We start from the raw sequence: 13,094 nt of genomic DNA, 5'->3' as shown, positions 1-13,094 counted from the left end.
GAATTATTTAGAACACAAGGATAGTGAAAATCAAACTTTTCCTTTTTTCATATAATCAAAATGCATAGCTATTTGGACTCTATTGGGATCAAAGGCTTTAATTAGCCCATTTCTCATTGCTTTTCAAAGTTTTTGGATATAAATTACTTCATAAATATATATATATCGTGTAATACAAACCATCTTAGGCTCCAAAATCAATTAGAACTCCAAAATTTAGGTCTTATTGAAAATTCTAAAATATTTAGTTGTCTTTAAATTTTTTTTTGGAGGATTTTTATATCTTATCAAACAATCATGGACTAAGTTTAAATCTTGCATGCATGTTCATTACAATGTTATGCTTTGCAGCTGGTGCATTTTGTGAGAGCCAATCGCTTATACACCTATCCTTTTAGGCTCTCTGTTTTAGATGAAAGTTTACAAATTTTGAACCATATTTATTACTATAGAATAAGAGACTACTTCACACATTTTCAAACATCTCGTAAGAATTTAAATAGAATATCTAGTCATTTTATAAAATAACTAACACTATTTTTATAAGTTTCTCACTTGATGATCTAAATATAAGTAAGGGTTCATAAACATTGTTTTCTTATCAATGCAGTTTTAAAAGTTGAGACCATTACCTTTTCTTCTAGGTAAAATTGAAATATTTAGATATATATTTTTTACCAATTACTTTAGTGGAGACATTGATTTATTAGTATAACTAAAATAAATCACCATATAAGCTCACACTATTGCCATATTTTCAAAGACTTAACAAATAAAAAGAGATTCTAAGAACTAAATTTAATTGACTTAATTATCAATACAATACATTTTTTGTCATTGAAATTCTACCTCTCATTTCTTAAATACTATGTAAGGTTTAGGAAAATTTAATAATGAGTTGAGATCATTTTTTTCTTGCATGTAAGAACCTACTTTGTCAATTCATAACTTTTTTGGATTATAATGTTGGCTATATCTCTACTTTGGTGATTTCTCAATTATATTTAAGGTTTTTTTATCATCTTAGTAATTTTCCAAGGTTTGCCACATTCATGAAGACATGCCTTAAAAAAAGAGAAATGCAAAAATAGCACTTCCATTCACAAGATATGTATTTTTTAGCAAACCCCTGAAAAGACATATTTATGTTCTATTGAGCTACCAAACTAGTGTTTGATGTATCATTATTTTACACCCATATAAATTATCTCCTAGTGGTGTTATCATGGTGTCCTTAAGCTAAAGTTATTATAAAATCCATATTATAAAACCCTAAAAGTAATGCCATGTTATCACCATAGAGGGAACCTCTATGCTTTAGAGGCTATGTAGCAATCTTCCAACCTATTTGTTTGGTTATGAGTGGAGGCCTTTGTAGGCAGTAAGGATACACATCTTAACATGTTCAAAAAAACTATCTCACCCTTTCATTACTTGTCATTGAACTCTAACATCAATGCTCCCACATGTCTTAATGTATGAAGGTAAACATTTTTAAATAGACACGTGGAAACACATGTTTAATTATAAAAGCTTTCTAGAAAACTTCAAAAGCAAAACTCTAGATAAGTTAGTGTTTTTGTATAGTCTTCATGTGGAAACACACATGTCTAAAATTTAAGTAGACATGTGGAAACACAAGTTTAATTACAAAATATTTTCTAGAAAACTTCAAACGTAAAATCTCTAAATAGGTGGGTGGTATCATACAATCTTCATTAATTTTGTTCCAAAAATAAACTCCTACTTTGTAGCGAGTTCTTTTTACTATGTAAATGGTGTGTGTCAACTAAATCTCACATCATTTTATGTATAGAAAACCACACTACATTTTTCTCTCCTTCTCTTACACAAATTTTCTCTCTTCTTGAAACCATTCACAACTCTTTGAAACAAAAAAAAGTGAGCATATACTCTTTGACAAACAAATGAATACGTTTGTACTCTTAGAAATAAAGTATTCCATGATGCACATGTAACAGTGGTTGACCAGGCATGTGACTAGGCGTGTGTGTCAACTAAGTCTTGCATCATTTTATGTAAAGAAAACCGGACTGCAATTTTATCTCCTTCTGTTACACAAATGTTCTCTCTTCTTTGAACCATTCACAACTCTTTGAAACAAAAAAAAGTAAGCATATACTCTTTGACAAACAATAAGACCATATTAGGGAGTTTGGAAAATTCCCATTTCTTTGGGAATTAACTTTTTAATGGACATTTTTGTGTATCTTGAGAATACCAATTCCAAAGTAGTTAGACAATGTGGATTTTGAAGCTATTCCAACGAAATGTCACATGAGGGATTTTAACAAAACCATGCCATCCATTTTTTCATCTTGCAAAATGGGAGTTGGGATTTTCCCAAACTCCCTAATACGATCTTCAATCGGTTTGTACTCTTAAAAATAAAGTATTACATGATGCAGGTGTAATAGTTGTTGGCCAGGCGTGTCATTGAATGGCACAAACAAAGTGGCACCCCTATTGTTGCATAAAGACATGCATAAGTTTACATTTAATTATGTTGTTATGTGACACCCATATTAATTCTCTCCTAGTGGTGCTATCAAGGTGTCTTTAAGCCTTCACTCCCTTGAAAAACTTCAAAAGCAAAATTCTTGATAAATGGTATTGCACACTTTTCTTTGTTTTTGTTCCAAAAAAAACTCTTCCTTTGTAGTAAGCTCTTTTTTCTATGTATATGGGTGTGTGTCAACTAAATCTCACATCGTTTTACACATACATAATCATATAGGTTTTTTTCTCCTTCTGTTACATGTGATCTCTTCTGGAAACCATCCACTACTCTTTGAGACAAAAAATGTAAATATATATTCTCATTATACTCTTAAAAATAAATTAATCCATGAGCACGTGTCGCTAGGTGTGTCGTAAGAGAAGAGATGATAGTCTTTGGGGGTTTCTTTCCCCCACAAGCCTAGATGCATTGGGGCTAACAATTAATTGTCACCATCAAGTCATTTTCTCATTGAATGAGTTTCTTATATATATATATATATATATATAATACATTAGAAAGAAAATTTCCCACCCCTCTACATACACACATATATTATCTTAAGAGATTAGAATATTGAATTTGAACATGTGGAGGGGAGGTGATGAGTGACTTAGAGGGAGAGATAGCATTCAAAGCACCTCTTTTCAATCACAAATCCTTTTATATATTTGAATTTTTGAATTTGAAGAAGTGGAAAAAGAGAATACATTCAAACTCTTTGTTTGGAGAGTATGATTAGATTAGATGCTTAGATTTGGGATAGGAGGTAACTTTTGTATTTACTTTACTTATATAAATATGTATATCTATTCCATCTATTAATTGAAGTTTCCAAGTGGCTCTAAGCTAACACGTAGAGAAAGGAGAGGGAGAATTTTTTAATTGAAGATTCCAAGTGGCTCTAAGCTAACACATAGAGAAAGGAGAGGGAGAATTTTTTAAAAGAAGAAAGGAGAAGATAAGATAGTCTTTGGGGGTTTCTTTCCCACACGCCTAGATCCATTGAAGCTCACAAATTAATTGTCACCATCAAGGAATTTGGGCATTGCATGAGTTTATTATATATATATATATATATATATATATATATATATATATACATATATAATTGTTATGGCTCACCCTAACCCTCCTTGAAACATATTTTTAAAAAGAGATTACCTCGTGAGCCACAACTATCGTGAGGATCTTTCCAATGTCCAAACTCGTAACCCTTGAGGTCTCCAAGCTCCACAAATCTTGAGAAGCAATTCAACCGCGTCTCCTGCGAGCGTTGTCACACCGCCGCATTGCACTACGGGTCCTTGTCCCTCCTCTCACCTCACTTCACTCACACACACTCACTAGCATGCATTAGGGAGAGAGATTAGCACAAGGATTAGCAAGAGCAAGACTCAATTGCACAATGGGAGAGTATGTTGTATTATGAGAGAAATTCACTTATATACATTGCCATAAGTGTTCACACTCACTTAAACCATGGCGACTGGGCACTTTAGGCTTATAAGAGGCCTAATGCTATTACAATGACTACTCTCATAATATATCCATGAAGTACATCACTTATTACTTCATCCTAACTTGCTACCACACGCTCTTGAAGCGGGAATTGCCATAAATACTCCGTCACACCATTACGGGCGCCCGTCCAAGTTGTAGCTTTGGACACTATTACTTTATATCTTGAATGTATGACCCTTTGGTGTATCTACCATGACTCCTTGATGTAAGATAATGGCAGTAGCTCTTGTTAATCCTAGAATTGGATTAACATTCCCCCCTTTGTCATAGAAATCGCGTCCGCGTGATCGCGCTGAAGACCTTTATGTGGGGATAATGAATAAGCTTGTCGATGGCTTTGATGTTGAATGACGTTCAATGGTATTTGTTCCTCCAGAGGAAATAAGAAAAGCTAGTTAATGAATGAAGAGGTTAGTTGTGTATTGGGAATTCCTAACGGGGTGGGGGGGTTTTACGAATGATTGCATTTTTATATTTGTGTGAGCCTTTTGTTTTTTTTGGGGGGGGGACGGGTTAAGTTGTTTTTGGGAATCATCAGCAAGGCTCAATGTGATTTTTGTTAGTGGGGACACCAAGAGATTTTAATAATGGGAGAGAAGAGAGAGAAGGATCTGGAGGAACGTAGACTTAATCATGAGAACGAGATGGTGATTCTCAATTCCTCATTTGATTCATTGAAGCGACATTCATCATTTGAAGTAATTGGCTTGTGATGATGTCCCTTTGTGTGGCAGGATTCTTGTGAAATGTTGTTGAGTACGACATGATCCTATCTTCTTCTATCCATGTGCTTTTTATGTTTTTATGCATATTTAAGTTCTCTTAGACACAAATTTTCATGAAGTACAAGAATTGAGTCATATAGACTCTTATTGAACTGCTCTATGTTGAAGTAGCCACTTGTTGGTAAGGATTAAAAGAATTACGTTGACTTGTGAGGCTAATATAGAGATCTTCACTAGGGATTGAAAATCATTGAGTTGTGAAGATTGTGGCATCGTTTGGAAAGGTTTGTAATTTGAAGGAAAATTCCAGGCGATGGGTTGTACCATTGACCAGGCTTTCGCCCACCATGGCCCCCCCATCCAAAGATGTACCTAGAAGTTGTCGATGGTGAGGCTTTGGTGCAAATGTTCTCCAGTGCATGAGTATGGATATGTACTCATGGAGCAGCTGCTACATTAATTTAGCCAAAAGAATAGTAAGCAATAAGCTTAACAAATATATAGTGGCTATTGTGTGATATGGCTTAATCCATGATGAGAATTAAATGTGAAAGTGCAGGTTCTTAAGCTGTGAGATGGAACTCCGTGAATTATAATTCCGTGATATGGAATTCCATGAATTTGCAGGTTTTGACTTGGAGGTGTTTTTTTACCAACCACATATTAAATTGGACTAAGGAGTTGGGATTACATTTATCCAACAATCCCCCCTTAAGACCAACTTCTTACAAAACATGAATCAAGTCTAACAAACCTCCTTGACACAATAAGTAAGAGTCCCCCTTTAATAACAACATAGGGTAGTGTACTCTCCTCTACAACTCGTCAAGTTGGAACAACATAAGTCTTGACTCAACCACATACATGACATAATCTAAAAAGCATACTCATCATCTACATATTTTATACTAAGACTAGAACAAAGAGTTGTTTCTTTTTGTTGGTTGATTTCTTCAACCACATGTGCCTTTGCTAGCTTTTGATCTTTTTGGTAGCACTTTGAGGATGGATGATTCGTCTTTCCACAATACTCACAAGGATGTTTGGAGAAACAATCCTTAGTAAGATGATTTGTACGACCACAAATAGTACACTTCTTCTTTGCCGATGTCGTTGTAACAGTACATGCATAAGGATCTATCACATCCTTTGTAATCATCTTGTCTTCTTCCTGCAAAGAATTTATGATACTTTTCAAATAAGGGACTGGCTCCTTCTCTTTAAGTATCGTCACAATTTGTCTAAAGCTTGAAGGTAAGCTTTTAAGCAGGATAGCAATAGCATCTTCTTCAGGAACAGGAGATTTAACATAAACCAATTGTGTCATTAAGCTCTTCAACCTGTTAATCAAAGCTGGTCACCTGTGAAGGATCCTAGAGGGTGCTGACCATACGGTGCTCGGGCTCTGGGTCGCCGACGATACCCACGCATTACTCTCCATGGTTAGATAAAAGAGTTGCATCTTCAAACTGATCTTGGAATGCTTTGCCTTTGCACCAAAAGAACGTTCTAATAATTCCCAAGCTTCCATAGCTGACTCAATATCATCAATATAATGAATAAAATCATCTTCTAAAGTAGTAATGATAATACCAAGTGCTTGCTCATCTTTTGCTTGAAGTGCAGCCATTGTAGCTCTTGTAACTGCAGCAGAAATACCTGCTTCATCTTCAATAAGTGGCTTGACCGTACTCCACAGATTCTTCTTCATGAGGTAGCCCTTCACCTTGATTTGCCAGGTATGAAACCCAGTTCCGTTGAATTTGTCGGGGAATTTGGAGCTCATGATGATGAAATATGATGATTGATGTTGAAAACTTGCTCATATAGATGATTTAAGCCCAAATAACAAAAATATCATCAATATAAATCAAGATAAGTATCACCATGTTGGAGCAGAAACTGTAGAAAATAGGTGACGGGAAATCAGCTCCGTACAGCAGCTACAGTGCACCAAATATCACAAGATTTGATATGACGAATCTTCACTTGATGGATTTGGATCACCTCACAGGAATTGGCCCAATTTGTAGCGATGACGATCAACGAATTGTTCAAATTAGCAGAAAACGACCTGCGCTGATGGCGATGGAGAATTCGCTGAGCTGCGTTGAAATCGGCCGTTGAGCTTCGAATTAGGGTATGCGTGGGAGCAAAGCAACAAGGCTATGTAAAAATCCATGCTTATGTTAAAATAAGCATCAAAATGAGGGTCGAAAAGAACATTAATTTTTTTTTTGTGATTTCAAAAAATAATTAAAGTGTTTTTAGTTCTTATAGTCCTTATGAACCTAGCTTTTAGTTATGTTTCAAATAAATACAGCCCGATATGTAACAATATCAATAAAAATTAATAAGCCAATATTTGTTTTCCAAATCTTCTACTAATGAGTACAGTATACATGTTTAAATAGATTTGTGGAAACACGTGTTTAATTATAAAAACTTTATAGAAAACTTCAAAAGCAAAAAATCTAGATAAGTGGGTGGTTTCATATAGTCTGAGTGTGGAAACACAAGTTTAATTACAAAAGACTTTCTAGAAAACTTCAAAAGCAAAAATTCTAGATAGGTGGGTCGTATGATACAATCTTCATTATTTTTGTTCCAAAAATAAACTCCTAATTTGTAACGAGTTCTTTTTACTATGTATAGAGGTGTGTGTCAAGTAAAACTTACATCATTTTATCTATAGGAAACCACACTACTTTTTTCTCTCCTTGTCTTACACAAACGTTCTCTCTTCTTCAAACCATTCACAAGTATTTGAAACAAAAAAAAGTGAGCATATAATCTTTAATAGATAAATTATGGGTTTGAACTCTTTCAAAAAATTATTTGATGATGCACATGTAACAATTGTTGGCCAGCCATGTTGTTAAATGGAAGAAACAAAGTGGCACCCCTATTGTTACTTAAAGGCACCCATAAGTTTACTTTTAAATGTGTTGTTGTGTGAAACCCATATAAATTCTCTCCTAGTGGTGCTATCAAGGTGTCCTTAAGTCTTCCGTCCCTAGAAAAATGTCAAGATAAAAATTATAGATAAATGGTATTGCACACTCTTCTTAGGTTTTGTTCCAAAAATAAACTCTTACGCTGTAGTAAGATCTTTTTTCTATGTATATGAAGTCTCACGTCATTTTACATGCATATAACCATACGGGTTTTTTTCTCCCTCTTTTACATGTGATCTTTTTTGTAAACCATTCACTACTCTTTGAGAAATAAAATGTGAATATATATTCTCTTTGAAAAACAGTGGGTTTGTACTCTTAAAAATAAAGTAATCCATGAGCAGGTGTTGCTAGGTGTGTCGTAAACCCCGCAGACATAGCAACGCTGCTATTGCCACATAAAGGTATGTATAAGTTTGCATTTATAGGTAAGTAAGACATAAAAGTGTTTGTGGATATATTTATGTCGTGTTTACTGGCCAACTTTCTGGAATTATTTAGAACACCTGGATAGTGAAAATCAAACTTTTCCTTTTTGCATATTATTAGCTATATAGTGGAGGAAAATTAGGATTTTTTTGGGATCACATTGGTTACGTCTAGGCTTTTTAATTTCATAAGAACTCATAGGCTACATTATAATCAAAACGCATAGCTATTTGGACTATATTTGGATCAAAGGCTTTAATTAGTCGATTTCTCATTGCTTTTCACAGTTTTTGGGATATAAATTTCTTCACAAATATATATATATATCATGTAATACAAACCATCTTAGGCTCCAAAATCAATTAGAACTCCAAAATTTAGGTCTTATTGAAAATTCTAAAATATTTAGCTATCTTTAAAAAAAAATAACTTTGAGGATTTTTATATCTAATCAAACAATCGTAGACTAAGTTTAAATCTTGCATGCATGTTCTTTACAATGTTATGCTTTGCAGGCTGGTGCATTTTGTGAGAGCCAATCGCTTACACACCTATCCTTTTAGGCTCTTTGTTTTAGATAAAAGTTTACAAATTTTGAACCATATTTATTACTATAGAATAAGAGACTACTTCACACATTTTCAAACATCTTGTAAGAATTTAAATAGAGAATATCTAGTCATTTTATAAAATAACTAACACTATTTTTTATAAGTTTCTCACTTGATGATCTAAATATAAGTAAGGGTTCATAAACATTATTTTGTTGTCAATGCAGTTTTAAAAGTTGAGACCATTACCTTTTCTTCTAGGTATAATTGAAATATTTAGATATATATTTTTGACCAATTACTTTAGTGGAGACATTGATTTATTAGTATAACTAAACTAAATCACCATATAAGCTCACACTATTTCCATATTTTGGGTATCAAAGACTTAACAAATAAAAAGAGATTCTAAGAACTGAATTTAATTGACTTAATTATCAATACAATACATTTTTTGTCATCGAAATTCTACCTCTCATTTCTTAAATACTATGTAAGGTTTAGGAAAATTTAATAATGAGTTGAGATCATTTTTTTCTTGCATGTAAGAACCTACTTTGTAAATTCATAACGTATTTGGATTATAATGTTGTGGATATATCTCTACTTGGTGATTTCTCAATTATATTTAAGGCTTTAATTAGTCGATTTCTCATTGCTTTTCACAGTTTTTGGGATATAAATTTCTTCACAAATATATATATATATATATCATGTAATACAAACCATCTTAGGCTCCAAAATCAATTAGAACTCCAAAATTTAGGTCTTATTGAAAATTCTAAAATATTTAGCTGTCTTTAAAAAAAATAACTTTGAGGATTTTTATATCTAATCAAACAATCATAGACTAAGTTTAAATCTTGCATGCATGTTCTTTACAATGTTATGCTTTGCAGCTGGTGATCTAAATATAAGCAAGGATTCATAAATATTGTTTTATTATCAATGCAGTTTTAAAAGTTGAAACCATTATCTTTTCTTCTAGCTAAAATTGAAATATTTAGATATATATTCTTGACCAATTACCTTTAGTTGAGACATTGATTTATTAGTAAAACTAAAATAAATCACCATATAAGCTCACACTATTGCCATGTTTTGGGTATCAAAGACTCCATAAATAAAAAGAGATTCTAAGAAGTAAATTTAATTAACTTAATTATCAATACAATACATTTTTTATCATGGAAATTCTATCTCTCATTTCTTAAATACTATGTAAGGCTTAGGAAAATTTAATAATGAGTCGAGATCATTTTTTTCTTGCATGTAGGAACCTACTTTGTAAATTCATAACCTATTTGGATTATAACGCTGGATATATCTCTACTTATGGTGATTTCTCAATTATATCTAAGGTTTTTTTATTATTTTAGTAATTTTAATCCAAGGTTTGCCACATTCATGAAGACATGCCTTTAAAGAAGAGAAATGCAAAAATACCACTCCCATTCGCAAGATATGTATTTTTTAACAAACCCCTGAAAAGAAAAATTTATGTCCTATTGAGCTACCAAACTAGTGTTAGATGTATCATTACTTTTACACCCATATAAATTATCTCCTAGTGGTGTTATCAGGGTGTCCTTGAGCCCTACCACTCCTTGTAGTGATTAGAGATGTGGGTTACAAGCTTAAAGTACCACAAGGCTATTGTGAACATTCTCGACAAGGTAAATGCTGAAGACGAAGATCAAGTTGATGATGAAGGATGTTGATCTTGTTGGTGATGAAGAAGAGTTTGAAGTTCATATTTATTTATGAACGTTAGATATATATATATATATTGTGTGTTTGTTTGTAATTATGTATGTATGTAAATACATACACACACTTGCAATCATGCATGCACACATAGTCACACGTACATGCACAAACACACTTGAGTGTACGTTTGTACACACTTGAGTGTACATTTGTACATGCACAAACACACTTGAGTGTATGTTTGTACGCGTGGCTTGGCATGAGAGCCACACGTGTATTAGTAAAGACCTAGGGCATGGAAGCGGACCGGTTTGGCATCGAGCAAGTGTAAAGGCAAGCGGGTTGTAGAGGAGACCTAGTTGTGAACATTCTCGGCAAGGTAAATGCTGAAGACGAAGATCAAGTTGATGATGAAGGATGTTGATCTTGTTAGTGATGAAGAAGAGTTTGAAGCTCATATTTATTTATGAACTTTAGATATATATATATATATTGTGTGTTTGTTTGTGTATGTATGTATGTATATAAATACATACACACACTTGCAATCATGCATATGCACACATAGTCACACGTACATGCACAAACACACTTGAGTGTACGTTTGTACACACATATTTTTAGAGAAACATACCCTCACATGTGCATGCTTGCAACAACTCGCAGGTCACATGCTAGTTATGAAGAATGTGCGGGTCAGGCGAGGACGGAGAAGGCCGACAACAATCGAGCATCCCGGCGGAGGTGGCTTGGCATGCTGAGGTGGAGCGCCGACCAGCTGTTAGCCGCCAGAATCTGTGAAAGGTGTGGCGTACCTATGCTGACTCTGCTGGGTGGCCTCCCTTGAGAAATAAGGCACGTGTCATTTGACGGCTTTATCAATATTGCAGCTTTTTATGGGTGAAAACATCTCCGGTCTAATCGCCAATCTAGTGAAAACATCTCCTCCTCGCTCTCGCGCATAAGCTCTCCTACGGCATTACCAGCGTCATTGGCCGTTACAAGCTCTGTACTAATGGAGTACCCGCCCGCTATTCGCTCTGTACCAATGGAGCCCTCGCGCGCAGCTATGAGCTCTAGTGTACAAATTATGGTTTGCCCGCCCGCTAGACAATATAGTAAAGCCACGTCAAGCGAGGGGACTAGCCACTTGGCAAGTGTGTGGAAGGAAATTCAAGGGCAAAACAACTGGAAGGGCTTCCTCGACGTGGAGCCATTGGATCAGACCCTCCGGGCGGAAATCATCCGCTATGGTGAGCTCGCGCAGGTTAACTACGACGCGTTCGACTCCGACAGTCACTCGGTCTACTGTGGCAGCAGCAGGTATGCCGCCCGGGATCTTTTCAAGAAGGTCGACAAGGAGGACTGCGGCTACGAGGTGACCAGGTACCTCTTCGCCACATTGGACATCAAGCTGCCCAAGTTCCTCCTCCTGTCAGAGAGGGATGCATCGGAGCGGTGGACCGGGGACTCCAACTGGATTGCCTACGTGGCAGTGGCCACCGACAAAGAGATGAAACGGCTGGGTAGAAGAGACATCCTCGTCGCATGGAGGGGCACAGTCATGGGCACGGAATGGGTCGCAGATCTCACAGACGTTCAAACGCGTCCGGATTTCGAGCCAGGCCAGAAAAAGGTGAGGGTGGAAAAGGGTTTCCTAAGCTTGTACACTTCCAAGAAGGCGGGGTCCAAGTTCAATGACACGAGCGCCAGGGAGCAATTGGCATGTGCGCTGAAGAAGCTGTTGAAGAAGTATGAAGGGGAGAAGGTGAGCATAACCATAACAGGACACAGCCTTGGGGCGGCACTGGCTGTGTTGAGCGGTTATGACATATCAGCCAACATAGGTCAGTGGAACGGCGGCGGAGCTGGGCAGGCACCGATTATAACGGTCTTCTCTTTCGCAGGGCCTAGGGTGGGAAACTTGGCCTTCAAGCACAGAGTGGAGGAGTTGGGGTTGAAGGTGTTGAGGGTGGTCAATGTGCATGACACGGTGCCTAAGGTACCTGGATTCAACGTGAATGAAAGAGGGGTGTGGGGCGCCATAGCAGCCATGGGTTGCGGCCCACTGCTCGACTTGTGGCCATGGGCCTACTTCCACGTGGGCCAGGAGCTCCGCCTCGATAGTCATGTTTCACCCCACCTCCGAAAGCCTTCTTTCTTCCCCACACGAAACCTGAATCTCCACCACAATCTTGAGGTCTACCTACACACACTAGATGGCTTCCAGGGATTCGGGCGGAAGTTTGCGTCTGTGTTCGCTCGAAACCCTGCCCTAGGGAACAAGTCATCCGACTTTTTGGTGCATAAGCTATTTTTCCCATCCCATTGGTGGCAGGAAAGAAACAAGGGCCTCATAAAGAACCAGTATGGTCAGTGGTCACTTGCCCCTCGGCCCAAGCACCACCGCCCACAGAACCAGCAACCCTGAGTAAGTAATGATACAACAGGTGGTGGGTAATGATATATAGATAGGTGCTCGTTGTAAATACTACATATTTCACTCTGGAAATCACAAGATCAAAATTGATGGTCTTGAAATCACAAGAAAAGTAAAGTGATAGATTATTGCTTTTGTTTAATATCTCACATCTCGTTTTGAGTTGGGTGGAAAACCTCTTTCTATGGCCAAGCCTCGCCTACACAAAAGACTACATATTTCACTCTTGAAATCACA

General features: G+C 36.2%; 1 pseudogene; it reads left to right on the top strand.

Moving 5' to 3' along the window:
- Positions 1-11,345: 11,345 nt before the first annotated feature.
- Positions 11,346-12,848, top strand: LOC147609518 (phospholipase A1-Igamma1, chloroplastic pseudogene; annotated as a pseudogene).
- The last annotated feature ends 246 nt before the right edge of the window (positions 12,849-13,094 follow it).

Source organism: Cibotium barometz, chromosome 51, assembly GCF_041138505.1.
Source record: "Cibotium barometz isolate CiBa-2024 chromosome 51, ASM4113850v1, whole genome shotgun sequence".
Lineage (NCBI taxonomy): Eukaryota > Viridiplantae > Streptophyta > Polypodiopsida > Cyatheales > Cibotiaceae > Cibotium > Cibotium barometz.
This window is presented reverse-complemented; position numbering and strand designations above follow the sequence as displayed.